At 43.9% G+C, this 26,900-nt stretch overlaps 1 protein-coding gene across 10 annotated transcripts in view; it reads right to left on the bottom strand.

Annotated features, from left to right (window-relative positions):
- The window catches only part of APBB2 (amyloid beta precursor protein binding family B member 2), a 433,025-nt gene that overhangs the window by 292,068 nt on the left and 114,057 nt on the right, over positions 1–26,900 (bottom strand). The window lies entirely within an intron of this gene.

Genomic DNA, 26,900 nt, shown 5'->3' with positions numbered 1-26,900 from the left:
TGGCCCCTGCAATAAGTGTGACAGGAGCGCAGGCCACTGCATGTCTGCCCAGCCGGGCTGGCCCGCTGGCCCTCTCTGGAAGACCAGGCAATCCCATGCGTGTTTCCTATGCCTTTTCATCTCACTCTTCCTTAACGAAAAGGAACAGCAGTAGCCTGGTTCTTTGCTGTGACATCTGAACTAATATCCTGTGAAAACTCTAAGAGCTTGAAAGGAAAAAGGAAATTTTCTGTACTGGGTAGATAAGCCGTCAAACTGATTCTTAGAAAAACTTTTTATGGAAATCTAACATTGATACAGAAAAGTACACATACCGCAAGTGGACGGCACAATGGATTTTCCTTACCTGAACACATCGGGTCAAACCCAGAACAGTATCAGCACCCCAGGAGCTCCCTTCATGCACAGATTACTTTTGCCCATTTTTGTAAACATGAAACTGATTTACTGTCATTATTAATTTTTCCATTAAAAACCACACGTTGAATCCCTACTATATGCTAAGCACTGTGCTAGACACTGGAGCTATACAGAGGAATAAGACACAGGTTCTGTCATTAAGAAAAGTGAAGTCTAGTGGGGCCTAGAGACACACACAATGCACCTGGTAGGACAGTGGGATGAGGGCAGTGACAGATTCACGCCAAGCAGGGGCACCCAGCCCAGAAATGGAGAGGTCAGGAAGGCTTCCAACAAAAAGGAGTGCCTGGCATGTCCTCAGGCTGGGCAGGACTTCGCCAAGCTGGTAATGGGGCACAAGACAAGGGGAAAAACAGGTAAGAAACTGCATGGTGTAATTCGGTGTGGGGAGTGAAGCAAAGAAAGAAGCCTAAAGCCAGATCATAACCTTACTCACATAGCCAGGAACTCTGACTTTATCTTGGTTACAGACACCCACTGATGGGTTAGGTCTGGGTTTCAGATGCTTACTGGCTCTGGATGGATCCAAAGGGGGCAGGCAGAGTGGAGGCAGGGAGACCAAGCAGGCCAGTTTAATTGTTAGACAGGAGAGGCAGGGTGGGGATTAGGGTCGTGAAGTAAGTAGGAAAGGGAAAAGGAGAGGAAGAATTAGGACTGGGGAAACATCCAGATGCCAAAGCAAAACAACTTGGAAAGATGACTATATGTGGGTGGATAGAAGTGACAACTGAGGTAGAGAGTGCAGGAGAATGAACAAGTTTATTAAGGAAGATAAGGGGTTTAGTTTGGGGCATTAGAAATTGAGGTGTAGAAGATTCAGGTAGGGATGCCCAGATATCCTTGAGTAAGAAGCTTGGAGAAGAAACCTAAGCAAAACATAAAGGCATATAAGTGATCATTACACAGAAAGTAGCAGAAATTATGTTAGTGGATGATACCACTGAAGGAACTTGGATAGAAGGAGAAGATTAGAAGATCAGAGCTAAAAGCAGAACCCTAGAGAACGTGAACAATGACAGAATGGGCAGAGGAAGGTCTTGTGAAGAAGACCAAGGGAGAAAGGCAGAGAAGTACCATGGAATACAATGAGACGAATAGAGAGGAGAGATGAAAAATATACCTTTGGACTTGACAGTCAAGCAGTCACTGGCCACCTTGACTGAGGGAGGTTTCAGTGGAAGGGTAGGGGCAGAGATCACAGAGCCAGCAGAAGAGGAGAAGGAGAATGGATGGTTGCTGGAAGAGATACGTGCTGATGGAAGTCCACATTGAGAAGCTGAAGGAATCGGTAGGGAGAGAAAGGTTGAGAGTATAAGAGGAAGGAGGTAAGGATGGAATAAGATCCCAAAGGAGGTGGGAAGGGCTGGCCCTGAAAAGGAAGTGGAATCCACAACCTTCTGATGTTAGAAGACTATTAGAGTTAGAGGAATAAAGACAAATGTGGTTATAGTAAGTGTGTAGGCAAAAGCACTGGGATGTTGGAATCAATATACCAAATGACATCAATATTGTCAATAAAATAGCTGGCAAGACTTTGCTGAAATGAGCTGACACGTAAATGGTTTGGAGACACAGATATTGAAAATCTTGGTTTCTGGCAAAATTAAAGTAGTTCAACCGCATTTTAATGAAAATAAATACTGTGTTCGTTAGTACTTATCAAGGTGGAAAGGGGTATTTGTGAAGTAAGCACACCCATAATAGAACTTAATAGTATCAAAAGATTCAGAAGAACATTCTTCTTAAAATGATCTTGGGTTTTGGATGACAATCTTTCCAAAGGTTTGCATATAGTTTCATTAAGTGAAACCACTACCCACCATCTTATAAGGCTTCTTAAGATGCTTCAATTCCAAGATCCCTCCTAGCATGACTAACCTAATGAAAATAAAGTCAGACATCCTATATAATAAAAGCCTAATATGCAAATTGTCCCCTCAACCAGGAGTTCGACCAGGGGGTGGGGCCAGCCGGCCGGCCAACTGCCCAAGGGCCCCCCCCCCCACCCCGCTCGGCCCCACCCTGGCCGGCAGTGGCAGTAGGCAGTCAGGGTTAGGGAGGCCCTGGCTGGCAGCTGGCAGCTGGCAGCCAGCAGCCACTAGGGACCCTACCCGTGCACGAATTTCGTGCACTGGGCCTCTAGTTTGAATATAAAGGCAAGAAGGAGAGAATGGAGCTGGCAGAGACACCTACCCCTGAGATTTCCTAGTGTAATGCCTCTTAAGACAGTGGCAATGTCTTCCCACTTCAGTCGCCTGCCCACTCTTCAACCTCCAGTCTCAGCAAATACAGAAGTGAATGGAGGTATTGGAAAGCACTCCAATCATGTTCAAAACAGCAAGGTTCATTAGAAAATCTAATGAAATGGAAAATGCCTTGAAAGTAGATTCTATGTTCCCTGGACAGCCTTTGCGACCTCCGAAACTTTGAGGCCCCTCCAGTTTGTCTATCCTGTTAACATGAACATTTCCAGGCCATCTTTGGAAGATGGCAGCATTTTAGAATTCTAGTTAAGCACCTTATCATCACTGAATTGTGCCAGGAGAAGGTTCCTAAGCCCTCTGATGCCCACTGACTGGGCCACTCCTTTGTATCCCCAGGGCAAGGATATGTAACAAGCAGTCAATATATATGGGATTCATCAGTAATCCAACGCATAAGTGAAGAGTTCACACAACTAAGAAAGAGACCAATTAAATAATGAGAACAGAAATAGTCTTTCTATTCCTTCCTTTCCCACCCTCATTGACTCAAAGCCAAGCTGCAAATCACAGTCAACTACATTTCCTTTCCTCTCTGCACAGAAGAAAATCTTTATGATCTCATAAATAAATATTGTGTGTTAAGTAAGAGGATTCAGAAATAACAAAATTATGGGAAAAAATGCCTCTTAAATGAGAAAACAGGTAGGTGAGAACATTTGGAGCATACAAAGAAATGGAAATTGCCCACTTTACATCTGTCTGCCTCCTCCTTATCCTTCTGCGTGAAGGACAGGACATCATTACTCTAACAGCAGGGTGCCTCTCCTCCCAGATGCTGCTTCAACACAGCAACCTGCTCAGGATCAACCCGCTGGGGCAATAGATAGTAGTAAGATAATCAAGACTCGTTTTGAAAATTCTGAAAATTCAGAGGTCCATGGTTTGGTACTAATATATATTTATATTATTCATCATTTCACTTCTTTTATAACACACAAGCTTTGAGGAACCACTGATCACACTGAATACATTTTACACATCACACAGCAGCACACTATGGTATTGTCTGAAAATAACTTTAATAATAAAAATTTCAAAAGGAACAGTGGGATATTGTTGTTGTTGTTATATATACTATGTGACATTTTTTCTGAGCTGTTAAAAAATAACTCGGTCCTGAAAACAACCAGTGTTTCTACCCATCTGATCAGCAAGATCTTGAGAAGGAAACAACTCTTTGAGACAGCCATCCTTCTTTCTATTCTTGATTAAGAATGCTAAGAGACCAAGATGAACAATACACTACTCACTTGAATGCAAGCCATCGAGGGGACGAAAGGAATGTTTATGCCAATCCACAAAGTGTTTAGTGTGCAACTTTTTAATTACTATATTTATGATACTATTCATAATATATTCACTAATAAGTGCTCTACAAGGACATTAATGCTCAACAGATACATTAATGCTGGGCCTCTCCTACAAACTCTCATTATGCTGATATGGGGCAAAAATGCCAAGAATTTTCTCAAATAAACATTTCTTGTCAATAACCACTTGCGCTACTATCTCCCTTTCCAAGTATTTTATGACATCACAATGTCTCTACTTAAGTATTTGCTATTATTGACCTAAAAAACAAATTTGTAAACAAAATGTTAAAAAAATGGCTTTATTTAATGCAACATTTTAAAAAATATTGACCTTTTATTTTTTGAAATACATTTTTATTGATTTCAGAGAGAAAGGAAAAGGGAGAGAGAGATAGAAACATCAATGATGAAAGAAAATCATTGATCGGCTGCCTCTTGCACGCCCCCATTGGGGATCAAGCCCACAACCCAGGCACGTGCCCTTGACCAGAATCAAACCCGGGACCCTTCAGTCTGCAGGCCAATGCTCTATCCCCTGAGCCAAGCCAGCTAGGGCTAATGCAACATTTTTATATGAAAGCTGTGCAAGCTGCTAAAAAAGTTGGTAATGTTCTTCAAAAATAATATATTCTATAACATTTACAATTCTCTGAATCACTCTGCAGTTATTATACTATATAATCTTGCTACTTGGAAAGCTCAAGGAGTAAGATATTGAGAATGATCAAGATTTTCATAATAGTTGAAGGACTACTCATCTAAGTTACTTGAAAAAGTGGGTTTACTTTCAACCATACTGAATTCATTTTTTTTTTCTAAAAGGTAATGCCTTCTCAGAGAATCTAGAATATAATTAACCTTTGTCTGGTGACACGGGATCATCACTATGACTGTCAATGATCTTGCTCCCTTGGAACATGAGAATACTAACTCCGAGGAAAAGGAGCTGGCCCAGTGCATACTAGGCAGAGGTTGGGTTTCTACCACCAGGAGGAGAGCTGGGTGGGGAGTTCTTATCAAAAGGACAGAGCACTCTGAGAGTCAAAAAGAAGAAATTGCCAACGTTCAAACACCAAGATATAAGTACTCTTTGGAGAGTCAAAGGTGAATCCAGGTTACAGATCTAGGTCTAAAGACAAGTAGAGTCAGGATCTGAGTTGAAGATAAATCAATGCAATAGAGGGACAGGGCGTAAGATTGACTTTATGTGGATGCTACTGGTAACCAACTAAACCTCCTGTAAAGGCAACACAACCTTCCAAACAAAGCACAGAGGGCCGCTTGCTCTTTTACTCAAAGCCTGTGACTGCTATGCTCTGGGAGATATTTTGTCAGCCTTTAATAGTTTGGTTATCTCCTCTCCTTTGCCCTCAAAGGTCAAGTCTCATTGCTGCCAGAGTATCAACTTTTCCCTTCTTCAAGATAGCTATGGAAACCAAATAAAATAAAAAAATGTAAGAGAACTAAACATAAAATACCAGCTTCAGATAAGATCTGAAGGGCATAGTGCTCAGACTCTGCGCCCATACTTGGGCAGTTGAAATGTCTTTTTTGTTTATTCCTTGGATCTTGGAGAATTCAAATACTAATCCTTAAGTAGGACTCACCTGAAGTCATTTGTACAAGCACAGCCAAGCCTAAAACAAGGCCCGGAGGTGTTATTTGTAAGTGACCACTGTTATTTAACAAGCACTTCCTGTAGAGAAATCCAATAAGCTGAATATCCAGAAACACAACAGATCAATTGATCTGACGTGAAGCATCTGTGGAAATAAACCCAAAACCTAAAGACGGGAGGGCTTTGTCACTGGGGAAGGAAATGGCTGTGGGCATGTCGATTAGCCTCCCATGCCCCATCTGTACAATGGGTTAATCACACCCACCTTGCAAAGGTGTGAATGAGAACAAAAGTAAAGGCAGAGATGACATCAATAAATGTAAATTAAACCTAATTAAGTGGAAACACAGTACATAACCAGCCTTGGGCAAACCACGGCCCGCAGGCCGGATCCGGCTGTTCTATCTGGTTCTCTTGCTCTCCCCTCCGCTCCTTTACTTTGAATTTATATTAGTTCACACAAACACTCCATCCATGCTTTTGTTCCGGCCCTCTGGTCCTGTTTAAGAACCCATTGTGGCCCTCGAGTCAAAAAGTCTGCCCACCCCTGAATAACCCCCTGACATACACATCTTTATTGAAAGCTGAGGAAGTCATATGCCTGGTGGTTTCCACCCAATCCTCACCACTTCTTATGATAAGAACTCCTCCCCCGCTCCCCCCCAATTATTTTTGATGGAACTTTTCTTCTGGTTAATAAATAAAATGTTTTCAATGTAACCATTTAAATAGTAAGTACAAATACTCACGTTTTTTTCAGATAAAAAACTAAACTGTACAACTCCCCCATTATGACTTTCCTACTTTGTTTCTTTCTTAACTTTTTAAAATCCAAGTTATTTCTTTTCTCTCTTTCCCAGTTTTCTTTATTGAATCTTTGTGGATGTTTTTTCTCATTTAAGCTAAACCCTTGCAATAACAGCAACTAACATCTTTTGCTATTTACAAGGCACTTTAATATACATTACCTTATTTCCCTTAAATTATGTCTACTTTCTTCTCTTTATTTTCCCTTGCTCCGCTTGCCAAAAACACAGGAAGAACTTTCCATAATCAGCCAAGAATCAATTTTTCTCCTTCTCACAGCCAACACATTAATACACAATACTCTGCAGAGTTGCCTAATGCAAGTTAGACTGTGTACGGTTTACCTAAATCCTGACACATCCAATTCTCCCGGCAAACAATTTTTCACCCCTGGTGGTGATTTCTTGAAGCTAAAGTACAGTAGGAAATGTGTACATGTTAACTATGTTAAAACAAGACAAGTGAATCCCTTCAAGAATCATCAAAAGTAATACATGAAAAATAAAAGGAAGAAGAGGTCAAAAGATTGGCAGAGAGGAAAAGAACAAAGTTGTTGCTGCTATTGTAGCTTTCAGTAAAATTCCCGTTACCTACCTTACCAGAGCTATTTTTCTCCGAGCTCCGCAATACATGATCTGATAGTTAAACCTGTGAAAACCACAAGGGACGCGCCCATCTCATTAAAAAGATGATCTTCTGAGTTATGCTAATGAGGAAGAGTATCTGTTTCTGGGGTGAAGGACAGAAGTACTTCCTCCTCGTTGCCCAGAGGCAGCAGCACCTCTAGCAAGTGTTAGCAGGAAGACAGATGCCTGGCACTCCCACTATCAGAGGAAAACAGGAACCTTCACATAGAAATGTTTCCTCTCAGAACCTCTACATACTCTCCGTCTTGATTTACCAACAAGGAACATGAGGTGTCTGAAACAGAAGAAATATCAATTCTATCATGTGAAGATAAATATCATTATTTTTTTAAGTTTCTGTAAACTCTAGATTGGGAATCAGACTGGATTCCCCTACACTCAAACGCTGCAGGACACAAAGCCTTTAAAATTTGAATTGGCTTCCCTTTGTTTTACAATGGTTGAATAAGGCCTATAGTAATTTACAGTAATTCTTGAAAGACCTAAATAATATATCAAAAATTGTAAAAAAAAAAAAAAAAATCAGTCACTACTGTTAAAATGGGGGTGTTAATAAAATTTAAGGAAAGTGTTGAAAGATCATATTTGGCCCTGATTCTGCTGTGGTGTTTATGTGTTCAATAACATAAGCCTTTGGCACATTACAAAACCTTCTGTATTTTACAGGAGTTACTCGAGTGATTTTACCCTAGGAATAGAGGATGTCATGGTCCAACTTTCTCCTATAGAATCTAGAAATGCCTCATGGAAACTCAGCATCCCGCAGAGTTTAACCGGGACCACTGGAGAGAATGGTTCTCAGAAAAGAATGTTTTTCCAGCTTGAATACAACTCAAGTCAAACTAGTAGGAAATCTAAGACGGACCCAACTGGGATTATGGTCGTAGAACACTCCAGGCAATAAAAGTCAGTTCTTTATATTATAGGAAACTGCATGTTATTCTTGTGAACGGTTTGAGATCAGACTTGGAATTTATACCTTAGACATAACTGACCCTTTTTCCTATTACATACTCAAATCAAGAACGGGTAACACCTAGCTCACTTTGTCAGTGAGAGTAACAATCTCTGAATGGAACTAAAAAGTAGAGTAAATGGAATCCATCCTAGAGTAACCTAATTAACTCTTCGTTAATGGACCAGACAATCATGTATCCAAACTGAAAGACCAAATCTCAAAAATTCATTAGTAGGGATTTTCAGTTGGATGTGGTAGATTATAATCATGTGCTTAACTCCATTCCCTCCACTAAATGACAGTAAGCAAGAGGCAGAGATAAACTCACAAAAAGAAAGACAATGAAAGAGGAGAAAATTAATTGCAGGGCGGGGGGGCGTTGAAAATGGAAAGCAGATGGGCCCAAGATGAGTGAGTCTTCAAAGCAGGGACAGGAAAAACTTAAATGCCTACAGACAGAACTGTCAGGAAGAAGCAAGCCAAGATGGGGCACAGAACCTTAGGAAAGTGCGAGTTCATTATGATGAAACCTCAGAACATTTAAAAAAAACCAAAAAACTCAATACGCTCCCTCCCCCACATCACATATAAAGTAACCAGAATCAGAAAAGCATCCAACAATTCAATAACAAAATTAGAAGCAGAAGAAAATGAAACAAGGCCTCCAAAACTCTCAGGGAAAATAATTTCCAACTTTAATTTTATATCAATCATATGTGTGGAGAAACTAAATGATATTTTCGCACATGCCAGACTCAAGAAAAATTACATCATACATACTCTTTCTCAAGAAGCAACTGGGCAATGTGCTTCCCCCAAAGAGAGAAGAAACCCAGAGAGATGCCATGCAGCATAAACAGGTCAATCAAGAAGTCCCAAGGTGAGAGTAAAGGCAAATTCCTGGCCAACAGCTGTGCCTGAGGCCTCAAGAGTAAACAGTCCAGAATGGAGCAGGCAAGTGGAAGGCTCCGGAGAAAATGTCACACAGACACAAAAACTGAGAGACAAGCCATTGTATTTGATCTTATCTGAGAATTTGGGGATGAATAAATAGCATATAAGTAGAATTTGAATTTAAAAAAAGAAATTTTTTAATATGCTGTACAAGAAAGAAAATCAAGCCATAGTACATGCATAACTCAGCTGTGAAAAATACAGTGAAAACAAATTGAGATATAACTATCTTGGAATGTAAATGATAGGTATTTAATGGAGGGAGAATAAGAGAGCTAACCTCTTATCTTCCTTAATTAGAATTCAATATTTAATGTCTAAAATTGAAAAAAAAATCAAGAAATATTGCCCTAGCTGGTTTGGCTCAGTGAATAGAGCATTGGCCTGTGGACTGAAGGGTCCCGGGTTCGATTCCAGTCAAGAACACTTGTCCAGGTTGCGGGCTCGATCCCCAGTGGGGGGTGTGCAGGAGGCAGCCAATCAATGATTCTCCCATCATTGTCATTTCTCTCTCTCTCTCTCCTCCCTTCTCTCTGAAATCAATAAAAATATATATTTTTAAAAATCAAGAAATATCAATATAAAGATATTAATTAGCTATATGGAAGTAAATATTAGAAGAAGAGCTAAATGAATTCAAAGTGGTTGCCTCTGAGAAGTGGGAATAATACAAATAAGCAGGCAGGAAGTTATAAGCTATATATATATATGTCTTATTGCAAATAAAAAATAAATTTTTAAAAGGGTAGAAATTGATTAAACCATCTAACCATATAAGACTAACTGACAATGTAAAATTTCATTTTATACTATAAATTCGAGGCCCGGTGCACGAAATTCGTGCACTCGCGGGGGAGGGGAGTCCCTCAGCTCGGTCTGCGCCCTCTCACAGTCTGGGAGCCCTTGGGGGATGTCTGACTGATGGCTGCCGCAGAGGTGGGAGAAGCTCCCACCATAGCCACTGAGCTCACCAGCTGTGAGCCCAGCTTCTGGCTCAGTGGCCCTCCTCCTGTGGGAGTGCACTGACCACCAGGAGGCAGCTCCTGCATTGAGTATCTGCCCCCTGGTGGTCAGTGCACATCATAGCAACTGGTCATTCCACCGTCAGGCTGAAACTGGCTCTCCGACATCCCCTGAGGGGTCCCGGATTGTGAGAGGGTGCAGGCCAGGCCAAGGGACCCCACTGGTGCACGATCAGGGCCAGAGAGGGACCGCAGGAGGGCTCGAGGGCGTGTCTGGTCCATCTCACTCAGTTCCAATTGGCCGGACCCCAGCAGCAAGCTAACCTACCAGTAGGAGTGTCTGCCCCCTGGTGGTCAGTGCATGTCATAGCGACTGGTCGACCAGTTGACTGTTGCCCCCTGGTGGTCAGTGCACATCATAGATGCAGTTGAGTAGCCTTAGCATATCATTAGCATATTACGTTTTGATTGGTTAAACAGCTGACTGGATGACTGGACACTTAGCATATTAGGCTTTTATTATATAGGACTAGGGGCCCGGTGCATGAAATTCATGCACTGGGGGGGGGGGTGTCCCTCAGCCCAACCTGCACCCTCTCCAATCTAGAACCCCTCGGGGGATGTCCAACTGCCTGTTTAGGCTCAATCCCCTAAACAGGCAGTCAGACATCCCTTTCACAGTCCAGGACTGCTGGCTCCCAACTGCTCACCCATCTGCCTGATTGCCCCTAACCGCTTCTGCCTGCCAGCCTGATCACCCCCGAAACCACTCCCATGCCAGCCTGGTCGATGCCTAACTGCTCCCCTGTCAGCCCAATCGTCCCCAACTGCCCTCCCCTGACAACCCGGTCACCCCCAAATGTCCTCCCCTGCATATTCCCTCTTTATTAGATAGGGTTTTTTCTTTGACATATTGGACAGCCCTAACTTGTTTGGCTCAGTGGATGGAGCATCGGCCTGCAGACTCAAGGGTCCCAGGTTCGATTCCTGTCAAGGGCATGTACCTTGGTTGGGGGCACGTACACAGTGGGGAGTGTGCAGGAGGCAGCTGATTGATGTTTCTCTATCATAGATGTTTCTAGCTCTTTATCCCTTTCCCTTCCTCTCTGTAAAAAAAAATCAATAAAATATATTTTTTTAAAAAAGAAACATTTAAGATTCCTCCATATCTGCCTGGCTGGTGTGACTCAGTGGTTGAGACACCAGGCTCCTGCTGCTGGGAGGGGGTCACGCAGTGGGGGTGCGCGCCCCTGCCAGGCTGAGACCCCAGCCCAGGCTGCCGCTGCTGGGAGGGGGATCACGCCATGGGGGTGCGCGCCCCTGCCAGGCTGAGACCCCAGCCCAGGCTGCCGCCGCTGGGAGGGGATCGGGCCGTGGGGAGTGAATTTGTTTTTGTTTTTTATAAAGGGTCAGGAGGGCCTCTGGGCAGCATTCCGCCAGGCCGCTTACTCTGCAGGCTCTCAGCAGAAGCCTTCCCTGAGACTGGGGGACTCCGGCGGGGCTGAGAGGACTGGGCGCCGCCACTTGTGGCTATGGGCACCACCATTTTGTCGCAGAGTGATGGTTAATTTGCATATTACTCTTTTATGACATAGGATAAGGAAACAGATAAACCTTAATCTGCTCCTCCCAATCAAACCACTAATATTCAATTTAATTAATTTTATCTTGAAGTAGTAAGGAACATACTGTGAGAGGTCAAATATGCCTAAATCATCAAGTCACCCCCCTGGCTTTAGTAACACATGGTGAAGAGGTCCCTGAACACCACCAGTGCACAGGAAAAGTGAGCCTTCATCATTATCACTGATTTCATTAACTGCAGCTTCAGATGGAAAAACATGCTGGCTACTTCCCTTCTACCAGAACCCCACGATAGCGTCTGATAGTGAAGATTTGTCCTTCTCGAGGGGGGTAGGATGGAGAGCACAGTATCTGAACCCCCTTCCTGTATCTGGGGAATTCCTCATCACATGAGTTCTGACGAAAGCCACACCTTTAGACACAGAGGGAATATGGCTGGATACTCACCTTCCCAGAACTCCCTGCAGCTAAGGCATGGGCACATGACTTAGCCTTGGCCAACCCTACATCTAGAGCTGGAGACACAATGGGGCGGGGGCAGAAGGGCATTATCAAGGCTGAGAGCAATGGTAGCAACAGCCCGTGCCCAGAGGCAGTAAAGGCTAAGGTGACAGAGTTGGTGGCAAGTGTCTGGTAGCTAACAGTGCAGTCAATGCAGACCAGCATGGCCCAGTGTTCAATGACCAGGTCCACCCTGCAGAGAACTCATCATATCAGATGACCTTGGCTATGAACCTGACTGTTTAGTCTCTATTTGCTCTTGCCCTTTTCCCAACTTTCAGCAGTTCAAGAAACTACCCAGTATTTTCTCAGAAGTTACTTACCTGCTTAAATCATTCAGCCAGTCTCCACTGCTTCTAAGAACGCTGCCTGATATGGTGCCCCAGGATACACAGGTAGAGATAGGTGGCTGCCTACAGATGTTAAGAATAAAATGTTTATGCTCCTTAAGATACCAAAGCAGAACCAAGGACATCTTTCCACAGGGAAACATGGGGGAAGGTCAGGCTTTAAGGTCCAAAGAAAACGATGCTATTGGAACGTTATGGGTTAAAGAAGTTTCAATGGTTTCAATAGGTTAAAGAAGTTTCAATAGGCTCAACATTATGAGTTAAAGAAGTTTCAACTTCAGTAGAAGTTGAATTGGTGTCTCCCATTAGGAAATACATTCCAAGTTCAAAACCACTAACTGACTTTACAACAAGCCATGGGATGTAATCAGTGTGTGAACTGGGAGTTGCCGCTATTTACCTCTGGCAAAAAGACTACGCTCACCGTTTGTATAGTTGTGAGTGGGTGAGGAAGAACAATTTTCTTTGTCTTTCTATTTAAAACAGAGCTTTCTGAGAGATGAAGCCATTTGGAAACCAGTGGTCAAGAACTGCACATGAATATGAAAATGCACACCAAGGCATGCAAAGATTTATATCCGACTGTAGCGACATCAATACTGCTGAAAAGCTGCATCCATCAGCTCAGCCACTGCAGCATATTTAGTTCCCAGTCTGAGGAAGCTGAACCCCAGGCAATTTATCTGCACATGTCTCAGGCTAACCACACAAATTTTGTGGACGAAGCTAGAAGTTAAGATAGATAGCTTAGAACAAACTGTTGATGTGACCAGAAGGGCTCCATAAAACAGTCATGGCATTAATAGAAACGTGGATGCAAAGAAAGAAAGCCTCTCTCTGTGGTGCCCATTGTTTCTGGAAACTGAGAACGTCTTTCAGGACAAGCTACAGCTACAGCTAAAGGCATGACAAAGTATAAGTGCAGTTTTTGTTAGTTGTACAGAACAGGACTATACTCCCCCTGTGGAGAGGTTTACAAAATAAATGGAATGTGTATAAATTCCCTGCCTGTGGTGTTATTTCATAAAGATCTGCCAAGAGATCAATCCCTCAGTCACAGAATTCAGGCTGCTAATCACTTTGGCCAAAAATTTATTTCATCTCCGTTGGTGATATAAATGCAACTTCAAATTCTGTCAACTGCCAAGCCATCTTTATCACATATTCTGTGCAGTCAGTTCCCATGAAATATCTAATGGCCGCTAAAACAGGAGTTTCATCCCACCACTGTCTGAGTGAACTATCCTGTGTTCACAGCGTGTTTTGAAAAGCGGAGATAAATTTATCTCGGTTTCAGAATCTGCACCATTCTTTCATTTGGGGATCACAATGGACAGTGATCATGCACAGCAAAAGGTGTGTGTCTCCAAGTAAATACACAACATAATCAGCACAGCTCTGTAGGGAACAACATACAATTCTGAAAAAAAAGAAAAGGGGCAAGCGGAGGGGGATTCCAAGAAACCAGTGTAAAAAGCTGTTTCCAAGACTACCTTTTTAAAAAATCCTCACCCGAGGATATGTTTTTATTGACTTTTTAGAGAGAAAGGTAAGGAGGGGGGGGACATCTGTGAGAGAGAGAAACATCAATTGGTTGCCCCCCGAATGCCCCTCGATCAGGAATCGAACCCACAACCTAGGTATGTGCCCGGACCAGCATATACCTTAACCTTAACCTTTTGGTGTATAGGACAATACTCCAACCAACTGAGCAACCCAGCCAGGGCTCCAACTACCTTTTTAAGAAATTTAAAAGTAAGGTCGGCTTCTTATGCACAAATACAAAGGAGGCAAGTTCACAGCCAGCTCATGGATTTCAAAATGGGAGAACCCTCGATAGCTATTTCCAAAAAGGACTCATTGTACCCAAAGTGTGAATGAGTATTTAGGTATATAGAAATCATTCTTTGTTCCCCCGCTCTGCAATGGTTCACGGGATCGGCCAGAAATTTACACAGAGGGGTTTCACCTTTGTCCTGTGAAGGTTCTGTTTCCAATCATCAGAAGTAGCAGATTTTTAGATTTCACTATAAGAATCTGTATCGGATTATATAATCTCTCAAACACCTTCTTTGTCTGAATTTAACAAATATGACAAGATATAATTAAAATGTCTTTGACTTCACCAACATCACACAATGTAAATGGAGAGTCGATGAAGTTTTAAGGAAAGTAGAAAATGGGGAAATATCGTCTCTCGTTTGAAAAAGTAGTAACTGAGAGCAAGTCAAATGAACCGCCAATCCTTCAACGCTTACTGCAAACACAGGAGGTTGTGGTAGGCGTGGAACAGAAATGAAGCATGTGACACAGGTACGGCAACAGGGAGCTTAGCTGTTGGAGAAACGAGACACATGAAGCTCTGGACAAACACTGGGTCACAGGCCTCTTGGAAGGTTTAGACTTGAAGGAAAAAGGCTAGACAGCAAGAGGGACCATTTTCTGTCAGATAATTAAGCCTTTTATACACATGATTTTAAAAATTTTTTTATATAACTATGTCTACATCTCTTATATCATAGAGGCTACCAATCAGCACTGCTGAGTAATAGTCCATTGTATACATGGACGGCAGTTCCTTTATCCATTCAGCTGTTGATGGACACTTCGGTTGCTTCCATGAATTGGCAGTTGTAAAAATAATGCTTCAATGAATAGGAGAGAACAGATACTTCTACGAGATAATGGTTTCATTTCCTTTGGATATGTTCCCACAGGAGAATCACTGGATCGTATGGTAGGTCTACTTTTAATTTTTTTAGAAACCTCCGTACTGTTTTCCATAGTGGGTGCACCCATTTACATTCCCACCAACAATGCACAAGGGTCCCTTCTTTCCACATCCTCGCCAACACTTGTTATCTCTTGTCTTTTTCATGACAGACAAACTAACAGGTCTGAGGTGATCACAACACAGTTACTCAAAGACTTTTAACTACACCAGTATATGCCCAATATGGTTCCACCGACTCACCCCTGCCATGGGAAAGAAACCTCCCAGGATTACACGGCAGCTTTTGATCGCTGTGCCTATTGCCATCCATCCCTGCGGAAAGGGTGGCAGGGGTGGGCAAACTTTTTGACTCGAGGGCCACAATGGGTTCTTAAACTGGACCGGAGGGCCGGAACAAAAGCATGGATGGACTGTTTGTGTGAACTAATATAAATTCAAAGTAAAGGAGCGGAGGGGAGAGCAAGAGAACCCTCCGCTCTTTCGGCTCCGCAGGCCGGATAGAACAGCCGAACGGGCCGGATCCGGCCCGCGGGCCGTAGTTTGCCCACGGCTGGAGGGCCTGCCCTGTGAGAGATGAAGTGCCCAATGTCAATGATCCTGGGAAGAGCAGAGCCTGAGGTCAGTAATGGAACTGGCAAGGAAAGACTTGGCAGAGGAAGAGGGGACTCCTCCGTCTTCCAGGGCCTCAGTCTCTTTGACGCCTGGGCTCTATGTCTAGATGGGCTGACAGTCACTTCTGGGTTGGGGGTCGGGGGTCAGGCCAGAAAGGCAGCCTTGTTCAGAACCCAGTGAGAATGGGTCTAGGCCAGTGGTCGGCAAACTGCGGCTCGCGAGCCACATGCAGCTCACAAGCCGCAGTTTGCCGCTCTGTTGACTAATGAGTTTGCCGACCACTGGTCTAGGCCAACGTATCTAGTAACCAATTTTATGCGACTCTCAAGGTTTTGTGAAAAGTCATGAACTCCTCTTCTATCTGCTCTAAGGAACTAAGGACCTGTTTCCAGATTAGGGATGGAATAGAAAATGGGAAAGCACGGTTCCCAAAGAGCTGCCACGCTGCTGGCAGCGATGATTAGCAAGGTCCCCAAAGAAAACGGGAACCTTTGAGACAGGAATCCAGGCAGAAGGCTAAGCTCACACCATCATATGAAGGGGGTGTCCCTTCCCGATCATCTCAGAGAAGGCATTGATTTATACTAGGAAGCACAGTGGGCTTCCTTGCAAATCATCCCAGGTCAAACACAGATTTGCTGATACTGACAATACAGGCTGATATCCAGTGAGAACCATGATGACCATCCAGATGTTTACAGTCAGAATCCATTCTGATTGGCCAGAAATTGGTTAACTATTTTGACTTTCACCCTTCCAATAACAACACATGTCTCTCTATCCTCAGTATCTGGTAGTGATTCCTAAGCCTGGGAGAACACTAAACTTTGTGTAATATGCTTAATATTTATCCCAGATTCTGGAATGAATAAACATATTAATAAACTCTAAGCAATAGATATCGTTTTTCCCATTTTATAGGCTAGAAAGTTGAGACTCAGAGAAAGAACTTAACCCATAGATAGTGGCAAAGTCCAAATTTAATTCCAAAACAAATGGAATTTTATAGGATTGTATAAAAACAGTCCTTCTACTCTAGAAATCTACCCTCCTATGAAAGATTGAACTGCAGGGAACAAGAAACAATGGGACCTGAAGGCAAATGCATCACTATCTCATAAAATATTAATGTGGAAAAGACTGGTCATAAGCATGATTTTAATCTACCCACTCTTATACTGCAATTACTGTCAAACATTAGCTGAATACCTAAAGCTTTTACATACATCCGTATGACAAAATACTAGTTTGTTTCTTCAAATCCATATAAATGAACTATCAAAACCAACTTAACCCTATTAATTAAGAGAAAAATCCCAATAGAGATTCTATTAATACCCTTGAAGTCCCTATATGAATGCCTCATTTTATTAAAACATTTCAACAAAAGACAATTTAACAGAAGATTTGAGGGGGAGCAATCTGAATGTAACAACTTTCCATCCGGCCATTTCTTTAAATCTCTAGCAAATCCTCTGTTCTAAAGAATTATTTCTTTTACTTTCCACTTAGAGAACAAATGAAAATGCATCTGAATTCAATTACCATTGCTGTGGAAACACTGGAACTCTAAATCAAAACTAGTGATGATGCCAAGATTTCCTCGAAGCATGCCAGGTTCCCTAAACGGCACCCATCATCAGGATAACCTTTAAATGCCCTTTCTCATATGGCGATGCCAGCCATTAGTTGTATTAGCAATTAAAGTTCATTTTGTTGAAATCAACTTATTTCTCTCTACATATGATTCTTTTCAGCTACCACTCATTTTCTTTTTCTTCTTATTATAAGAAATCAGACACTAGTGTATTGTGTAATTTTATTGGTACTACATCCACATTAAGTTAATTCCTCAAAGTAGTCTGGATGCTGCAAAGGTTTTCTTTAAAGATATAGAATGCCACCAAATTCCCTTCTTAGCTAAGTGGCTATTTAATTTACCTTCCAAACCAGGATACATGATATTGAGAGGGAGCATTACGAAATATAATAACAGAAAACAGGCATAGTCAGGATTGTCCCAGCAAGCCAACATGTCTAGTCACCCTACCAAATACTGTACTTAAAAGCCAAAAATCTCAAAAATGAAATCAAGACTGTGGTTTGAAAGAGGGCATAGAGAGTTCATGTGTGAACAGGAAGTCAGAAGAGTCCAATTAGACCAGTGGTTCTCAACCTTTCTAATGCCGCGACCCTTTAATACAGTTCCTCATGTTGTGGTGACCCCCAACCATAAAATTATTTTCGTTGCTACTTCATAACTGTAATTTTGCTACTGTTATGAATCGTAATGTAAATATCTGTGTTTTCCGATGGTCTTAGGCGACCCTGCTAGCGGTGATCAACCTGTGGGTCGCGAAAACACAGATATTTACATTACGATTCATTAACAGTTGCAAAATTACAGTTATGAAGTAGCAACGAAAATAATTTTATGGTTGGGGGTCACCACAACATGAAACTGTATTAAAGGGTCGCGGCATTAGAAAGGTTGAGAACCACTGAATTAGACGATCAAACGAAGGCTGCAGTCTCTCCCAAGCACCCAAACTCAATGGCAGGTCCAGACCCCCTGAACACAGATCCTCCCCGCTGTGGTTATTAAAACAGTTTGCACATGTGAAGTAAGTCTGTAATATGTCATGGCTCTCCTTGCTTATTTATCGGGGGTTTTTATTGCCAATCTCACATTCCTCCTTGATGTTACCCAACTTATCCCCTCCCCTATGAGCGTCCTTCCCCCTATTTGATTTCCCATCACTGAGCCAAACAACCAGAGGTATTGGCACTTGCTACATTCCAGGCACTGTGCCTCCTATATGAATTGCGGAATCCAAAGCTGAAACAGACATAGTCTTTGCCAGGTGATTTTTCAAATCTGTGTTTGCAACACTTTACTTAAAACTCAATATAGTATCACTCCAACCTCCATCCCTGCATGTTCTAAGGAGCCCAAGCAAGGGGTACAACTGCAAAGTATTCTAGTGAAGCCACCCCTCTGTTTATTAATTTAGTATACACTGAGTGGCCAGATTATTATGATCTCTGAGCACATAATAATCTGGCCACTCAGTGCATATCTTGTATAATAAAAGACTAATATGCATATTGTCCCCTCGACCAGGAGTTCGACCAGCAGGCAGGCCAGCCAACCGCCCATGTCCCCTCCCCCTGGCCAGGCTGGCAGGACCCCACCCATGCACGAATTCATGCACGGGACCTCTAGTATATATATATATATATATATATTACACACACACACAATGAGCGGCCAGATTACTATGCGTTCAGAGATCATAATAATCTGGCCACTCAGTATATATACGGGTGTAAAAGAATAACAAAATAAACTTTTGTTAAGGTGTCAAAATTTCCACATCTTAAAAATTTTTTATAAGGTCTCTCCCAACCAAGCTGTAGCCGGTTTGGCTCAAGTGGCTAAAGTGTCGGCCTGCAGACTGAGGGATCCCTGGTTTGATTCCGGCCAAGGGCACATGTCTGGGTTGCAGGCTCGATCCCCTTTAGGGGGTGTGCAGGAGGCAGCCAATCAATGATTCTCTCTCATTATTGATGTTTCTATCAATGATTCTCTCTCATCATTGGTGTTTCTATCTCTCTTTTCCTTCCTCTCTGAAATCAATTTAAAAAAAAAACTCTCCCAACTAAGACACTGCAGCTTTGGGGGGAGCAAACACTCTTCTTCAATCATTGTTTCCTCCTTGAAGCTGGTAAGGACTCAACCATGTCTTGCCCACCACTGAACCTGCAGCACTTTGCAGAGTGCCTGGCACAAAATAAGCACTCAGTAAATACCTGCTGAGTAAATGAATGAACAAAAGGTTCAAGGTTAACCTTTTTTTTTCTTGATTCCAACTCCTCAAAATCTTTGTTCCATTGATTATCTTCTCTTAAAAGGCAGCTTTGGAGTCAGCCAAAAAAACCCACATATATTTCCCGGACACTTAATAGCAATGTAACTGTGAGCAAGTTTTCTGATCACTCTCTATGCCTTCTTTTTCTTATTTATAAAATAGAGATAGCACTATCTAGTTTGCAAGGTTTTTGTGGTATTTGTGAGATTTGAAAACAATCTATGTAAGGGGCCGAGCAGGAATCACATGAGCGTGAATTGAATGAATAGATAAATTGCTATTCTGTTCTGTGGCTCCAGATCAAAATGTAACCTGCAAAATCTAATTTGCCAAAGCTGATCTTTATTTAAACAATAGATATGTTTGAATAAACATATTACAACACAACTGGAGTCTGTCTGCTGTTGAACATCAAAGGAAGAGTTTAACATCTGCTTTTAAATGCAGGAAAACAACAATAATTAGTTTAACAAGTAAAAGGAAAGGTGCACAACCCGATTTTATTTTCCCCACTGAAGTATCCATGTGTTAAGGGATTACCAGTTTACAGCCGACTGAAGCTTTTTGCAGGGGTCACATAGTGGGGGAAGGGGACCCTGGAAATGGCTTTTAATCCTACGTTTATTGAGAGCGCCTGCATTTCATTGTGAAGAATGCACTGGCCACGTTTGCCCTTACTCGAAAGTGTAAAGAATAAGATTGGGTCTGGGGAGTATTTTTATCCAACTTGCTTGCTTTTCTAGTAATCCAAGATATAAAACCTCAAGAGGGCATCACATCATGAGTCTTTGTGCAACTTCACACTTATGAAAGAACTAGAGGCCTGGTGCATGAAATTCCTGCACGGGGGGGGGGGGGGGGGGCGGGGGGCGGTGTCCCTCAGCCCAGCCTGCACACTCTCCAATCTGGGACCCCTCGAGGTATGTCCGACTGCCCTACCAGGATCAGGCCTAAACGGGCAGTCTGACATCCCTCTCACAATCCAGCAATGCTGGTTCCCAACAACTCACCTGCCTGCCTTCCTGATTGCCCCTAACCGCTTCTGCCTGCCAGCCTGATCACCCCCTAACCACTCCCCTGCCAGCCTGATTGATGCCTAACTGCTCCCCTGCCAGCCTGTTTGCCCATAACTGCCCTCCCCTGCAGGCCTGGTCACCCCTAACTGCGCTCCCCTGCAGGCCTGGTCACCCCTAACTGTGCTCCCCTGCAGGCCTGGTCACCCCTAACTGCCCTCCCCTGCAGGCCTGGGTCTCCCCAAACTGCCCTTCTCTACAGGCCCAGATGCCCCCAACTTCCCTCCTCTGCCGGTCTGGTCACCCCTAACTGCCCTCCCCTGCAGGCTTGATCGCCACCAACTGCCCTCCCTTGCAGCCCTCGTCCCTCCCAAATGCCCTACCCTGCTGGCCTGATCGCCTACAACTGCCCTCCCTTGCAGGCCTGGTCCCTCCCAACTGCCCTCCCCTGCTGGCCATCTTGTGGTGGCCATCTTGTGTCCACATGGGGGAAGCCATCTTTGACCACAAGGGGGCAGCCATCTTGTGTGTTGGAGCAATGGTCAATTTGCATATTACTCTGTTATTAGATAGGATAGAGGCCTGGTGCACGGGTGGGGGCCAGCTGGTTTGCCCTGAAGGGTGTCCTGGATCAGGATGGGGATTCCCTTGGGGTGTGGGGCAGCCTGGGAGAGGGGCCTGTGATGGTTTGCAGGTGGGCCACACCCCCCAGCGACCCAAGCAGAGGCCCTGGTATCTGGGATTTATTTATCTTCTATAATTGAAACTTTGTAGCATTGAGCGGAGACCAAGGCAGACCAGGGCTGCGGAAGCTTGGCTTCCTCCATCGCCGGGGGCAACTCAAGCCTCCTGCTCTCTCCAGCTCTGTGACTGCCGCCATTTTTGTTGGGATTTATTTATCTTCTATAATTGAAACTTTGTAGCCTTGAGTGGAGGCCTAGGCCGGCCAGGGTGTGCGGAAAGCTTGGCTTCCTCCATTGCCAGGGAAACCCAAGCCTCCTGCTTGCTCTGTGCCCACAGCCATCTTGGTTGGGTTAATTTGCATACTTGTTCCTGATTGGCTGGTGGGTGTGGCTTATGGGTGTAGTGGAGTGATGGTTAATTTGCATATGACTCTTTTATTAGATGGTATATAAATTCTGTGGCAGACAGGCACACGTTTGTTTTTGCAGCAGAGCATTTCTGAGGCCCATTCTGCTGCTCTTGCATTTCCCGCAAGCCCAGCAGTGGGCCATGGGAATCAGAAGCTACCACATGCTCTATTTCAAGCACACCTGAACTCGCCATCTACTGAGGCTACTGGAGCTATTTAGGGTCTTCTCTTCCTCTTCTTAGGAGCAGCAAGAGAGACAAGCTAGGAAACTTCCCCAGGTCTGGTTTCCTTTCTCACAGCTCACTTGGGCTGTTCTTCTGGAAGATGAAAGAAAGACCGAGTTTCTCAAAGCCCAGAGGCAATGTTGACCTGGAATAGCATTTTCCATTTTCTTAAAAGCCATCACTTCTTACTGTCCTCAGGCAAACAGAGTATGAAGCACAGCCAAACCTGCCTCCACAGAGTTCACGATGGAGATGCACGTGTTATAAGAGAATATGACCTCTGCTCTGACATCAGCAAAGCCTCGTCCTGACATAAACAGGGGCTGTAACAGTGAAGCGTCCAATCTGTCCTCTGCGCTCACACTTTGGACTCCTTTAAAGCACAAGTGGCTCCCATCAGGATATGGATTCCCCACTAAATCCCCAATGAACCAATCATGACAACCTGTTTTCTTACCCATCTCATCTGACAGACTCTTTCTCACCAAGGTCACAGAGTTCAGAAGCAGAGAGAAGCTGGGACACAAACTTAGGCAATGTGACCCCAGATCCCTGATCTGCCCTGCAGGAGGAAAGCACGTCTCTCCGTTGTCTCAATCTGCACCCAGCAGAGACCAAACAACAGTGACCTTCAGCAAAAAGGCTCTGCATGAGTTTACAAGCTGAGGTCCTCGCCGGCATGAATGACAGTGTAACGTTGTTCATGGACTAAAAATGATCATTCAAGACAACTGACTTTTATATCCGGCATGGCGATGCAGCCGAAGGCACGGCTTCACAGCCTGCAAAGAGGGCTTGCAAAAGTGCACTTTGATCTTGGCTTCAGTCTTGGACAGCCAGTCACCAATTATTTATCTGATAAAATGGCAATTAGGAATTTCCTAAAACTTTAGCAATCACTCCAGATATCACACTAAAATCCAGTGACTCCTTTTGTTTTATCATTTTTTAATCCTCACCTACGGATATGTTTTTATTAATTTGAGAGAGAGAAGAAGGGAGAAAGAGAGGAACATCGATCGGTTGCCTCCCATACGTACTCCAACTGAGGATGGAACCCACAGCCTAGGTGTGTACCCTGAAAGGGAATCAAACCTGCCACCTTTTAGTGTACAGGGCGATGCACCAGCAAACGAAACCAGGGTGGGTGACTCCTTTTACTGTAACTGAAGCCTTACTTACATAATTAAAAATTATTGAATTTTAGGACACAAAATAATTTTAGAGATCTACCACCTTATCTATGCATAACTTAGGGAACAGAGAGTTAGGAAAGACCACAGAAAACACAATTAATGAGACTACATCCCAATCCTCAAGATCTCACAGTCTAGTAAGTTAAACACAGCATTATATGAAAACTATGACCCAATTCAAGTGGAAAACAATAAAAGATAAAATCAGATTGTGTCATCAGAGAGATTCAAGTAGGGTTTTAAGGGAGTTCAACATGCAGCACACACTTCTAAGCATAGCACTTCAGCACAGCTGTTAAGAGCATGAGAGCCACACAGACCTGGGCTCAAGCCTTGACTGCCACTCCCTGGCTGTGTGACATTAGACAAGTTATTTAACCCACCTGAGCCAAAGTTTCAAAATCTTTAAAATGAGGCAATGACATCTACCTCTCAGAACGGATGTAGGATTAAATAAGATAAAACATGTAAAACTCTTAAGTTCTCAGGACACTCTCAGGGTAACCTGCCAGCAGTGGCTTCCAGTCCCAGGACTATTATCTATCCACTCGTGGCCCAAGCACGAAATTCATGCACATTAAAAGGGGATTAATTAGAGGAAATAATTTAATATTGCTATTTGCCCTTTCTCTATAATAGAAGTGTCAGAGATGAAAGAAAATTAGTAAAATGTATATGAAAACCTTCCTCCTGTCAGAGTCTGGGGCACACCACGGGACCCAGAGTCAAGTCCCTGCCCACCCACATGCACCTCAAAATCGAGTGAGACCCAGACCCGGCCACGCCCCGCCCCCATTGGGCTAGATCCAGACCCCACCAGTCCCACCCTTGTCAAGCCCTGCTGGGCAGGGGGCGTAGCCTCAGGTCCCCTGGCCTGGTGCCAGGATGGGGGGCGTGGCCTGAGGTCCCCCAGCCCAGACCATGGTGGGGGGCATGCCTTGAGGTCCTCCATCAAGCCCCACCAGGTGGGGGACACGGCCTGAGGTCCCCCGTCAAGCCCCGCCAGGTGGGGGGGCGCAGCCTCAGGTCCCCCAGCCCAGCACTGGGAGGGGGCGCAGCCTCAGGTCCCCCATCAAGCCCTGTTGGGTGGGGGGCACGGCCTGAGGTCCCCCGTCAAGCCCCGCCAGGTGAGGGGTGTGGCCTCAGGTCCCCTGGCCTGGCTCTGGGGTGGGGGGTGCAGCCTGAGGCCCCCCAGCTTGATTCCAGGGTGGGGGGCTCGGCCTAGGTCCCCTGCCAAAGCCCCATGGGGGCAGGGGAGGGCGTAGCCTCAGGTCCCTGATGATTTCTCGTTAAGGCTCCTGATGGGAACTTGGCCTCAGCTGTGGGTGCAGCCATCTTTGTGATGGAGTGAAGGTCAATTAGCATATTCCCTCTTTATTAGATAGGATTTTGCCTGCCTAGCTCCTTTTCTTACCAATGCCCCTTAACTGCTCTGTCCAGGGCCCTGCTAGAGCCTATTAACTCTCCTTTAACAATGAGGAAATCAACTTTGAGAGGACAGGGAACATGCCCAGCATCATATAGTCAGGAAATAGGCCATCACACCCACCTCCAGACACAAGCCTTAGGGTACATGGTTATTTCTTGATCTAATCTCTCCTATTATTTTATAAGCAATTAAAAAGCAAGCAGGGCAGCTTGTTGCAAAAATTTTTAAAGGTGCAGGCCCTCTCTAGGCAGGCCCAATCCCAAGAGCACACAGCTTGGTGAGTAACGTGCAGGGCCATTATTGGTCCCCACCACCACGCACACGTACCCTTGTGCAGTGAACAACCTGCACAGCCTCGCATGGCAGCCCTGTGCCTCCTGTTTCCTCTTCTTAAGTCTATATTGCAGCCTGCCCCCAAGCGATCTTTGTAAAACTCCCCTCCAGTTATGAAATTCCTTCTACCGTAAAATTCTCACCATTATATAGAGCTTAGAAACCCCGCGTCTCCAGCATGGCACACATAGGCCTTCCTCATTCTGGCACCGAGGCTTTGCAACCTGAACCAACCCTACACTGCTCTCCAACATGCCCATCCCCAGCCACTCTCTGAACACCCACGAGCCTCCCTTCCTCTATGACCAGGAGCAGCATTTCCTGCAGCCCCTCCTCTCCTCCCCTTTTCTGTCTTCTAGCTCAGCCCTGAGGCTGATTTCACTGCCAGCTCTTCAGTGCAGCAAACACCTTTCCCGATTCCTCAGCTGAAATGACTGCCCCTCTTTGGCAGGCCCGGAGCATTTGTGAGTCCACCTTCCCCATCAGCTCACTGGACTCAGGAGGATCCTGCAAGACTTGGACAGACGGAGATTGGAAACCTCACTCTAACATTTTCTAGCTGTGTGAATGTGAGCAAGTTCCTTTTCCCCTGAGTTTCAATAATCCCCAATCCCAGGAATTACTGGGAAAACCACGTGATTAAACACTATGGCTTCCATCCTTGTTCAGACAGTGGAGCTACACTAAGGGCAGAATGCCATTAAATCTTGATATACTTAAAAAAATAATAATACAGTCAATCTTGATATATTTATTTGTATCATGTGAACTAAAAACTACTAGCAGAAAGTATGACTACATTAAATGTATACAGGTTTCTAAATATAAAAAAAATATACATGTATACACACACACATACATATTTTTTAAATCATCATTCTAAATTTATCAATTAAATGCTTGTTATTTGTTTAACTTTTTTTCCCATTTGCTGATTTAACTTAACAAGTAGTAGCAGGTACCAAAAGTTTAATAAAATATAATGGAAGAAAAAAAATGTATAGATTAGAAAATTCTACTCATAACTTATTTTGGAGGGGATGGGTCAATAAATATCATTACTCAATTTTACTAGCCAAAGACCTCATCTAAGACCATCCATCCAGCTCACTGCTTGGCATACAGTACAAGCTGAATAAATGTTATTTGAGTTCTGAATTTGAAACTCAAATTAAGTTCCTTGAAAGCAAGAGCATATCGCATAATCTTTGAATAATGAGCTCCTAACACAGTGCCTGGCACATAGCAGTTGCTCAACAGATGTTGGCTTAATAAACTTAAAATTGAGAAAGCATGTAAAGGTGTCTAAAACATTCTGCATCTCCAATTAATTTGAATTCCAATTTATTCCAATACATTATATCCCAAAGTCTATGAAATGTTCCTTCTGTACCCATTACCTTACCTGAGATAGAGTTTCTAGAGAGGAAGAAATATGTAGGTAGAATCCTTCCTTAAGAACAGAAATATTGATGGGGACAGCTATGCGGGAGAAACATGTCACCTGCACTCTTGTAACAGAACAAAGGGACCAAAGAAGACACAATGCTGTAGACATAGTACCTGTCAGACAGTGACACCTACAATTTGAACACATATTTAGCCCCACGAGCCTCCTATTCAGAAGCTGTCTGGTTACAGTAAACATGGCAGAGATTACAGAAGAGGAGTCCTAATCTATTCTCTGTTTGCAGATGAAAAACCTATCAGGGGTCCTCAAACTACGGCCCGCGGGCCACATGCGGCCCGCCGAGGACATTTATCCTGCCCGCCGCTGCCTATCCTGCTTAGCAGCCGACTCGTCCCGGGCCCCCAGTGCGCATAGGAATTTGTTCATAGTTTTTATTTATTTATTTATTTATTTTTATTTTTTAAATATATTTTATTGATTTTTTACAGAGAGGAAGGGAGAGGGATAGAGAGCTAGAAACATCGATGAGAGAGAAACATCGATCAGCTGCCTCCTGCACACCCCCCACTGGGGATGTGCCTGCAACCAAGGTACATGCCCCTGAC

The sequence above is a fragment of the Plecotus auritus genome (assembly GCF_963455305.1).
Source record: "Plecotus auritus genome assembly, chromosome: 1".
Lineage (NCBI taxonomy): Eukaryota > Metazoa > Chordata > Mammalia > Chiroptera > Vespertilionidae > Plecotus > Plecotus auritus.
This window is presented reverse-complemented; position numbering and strand designations above follow the sequence as displayed.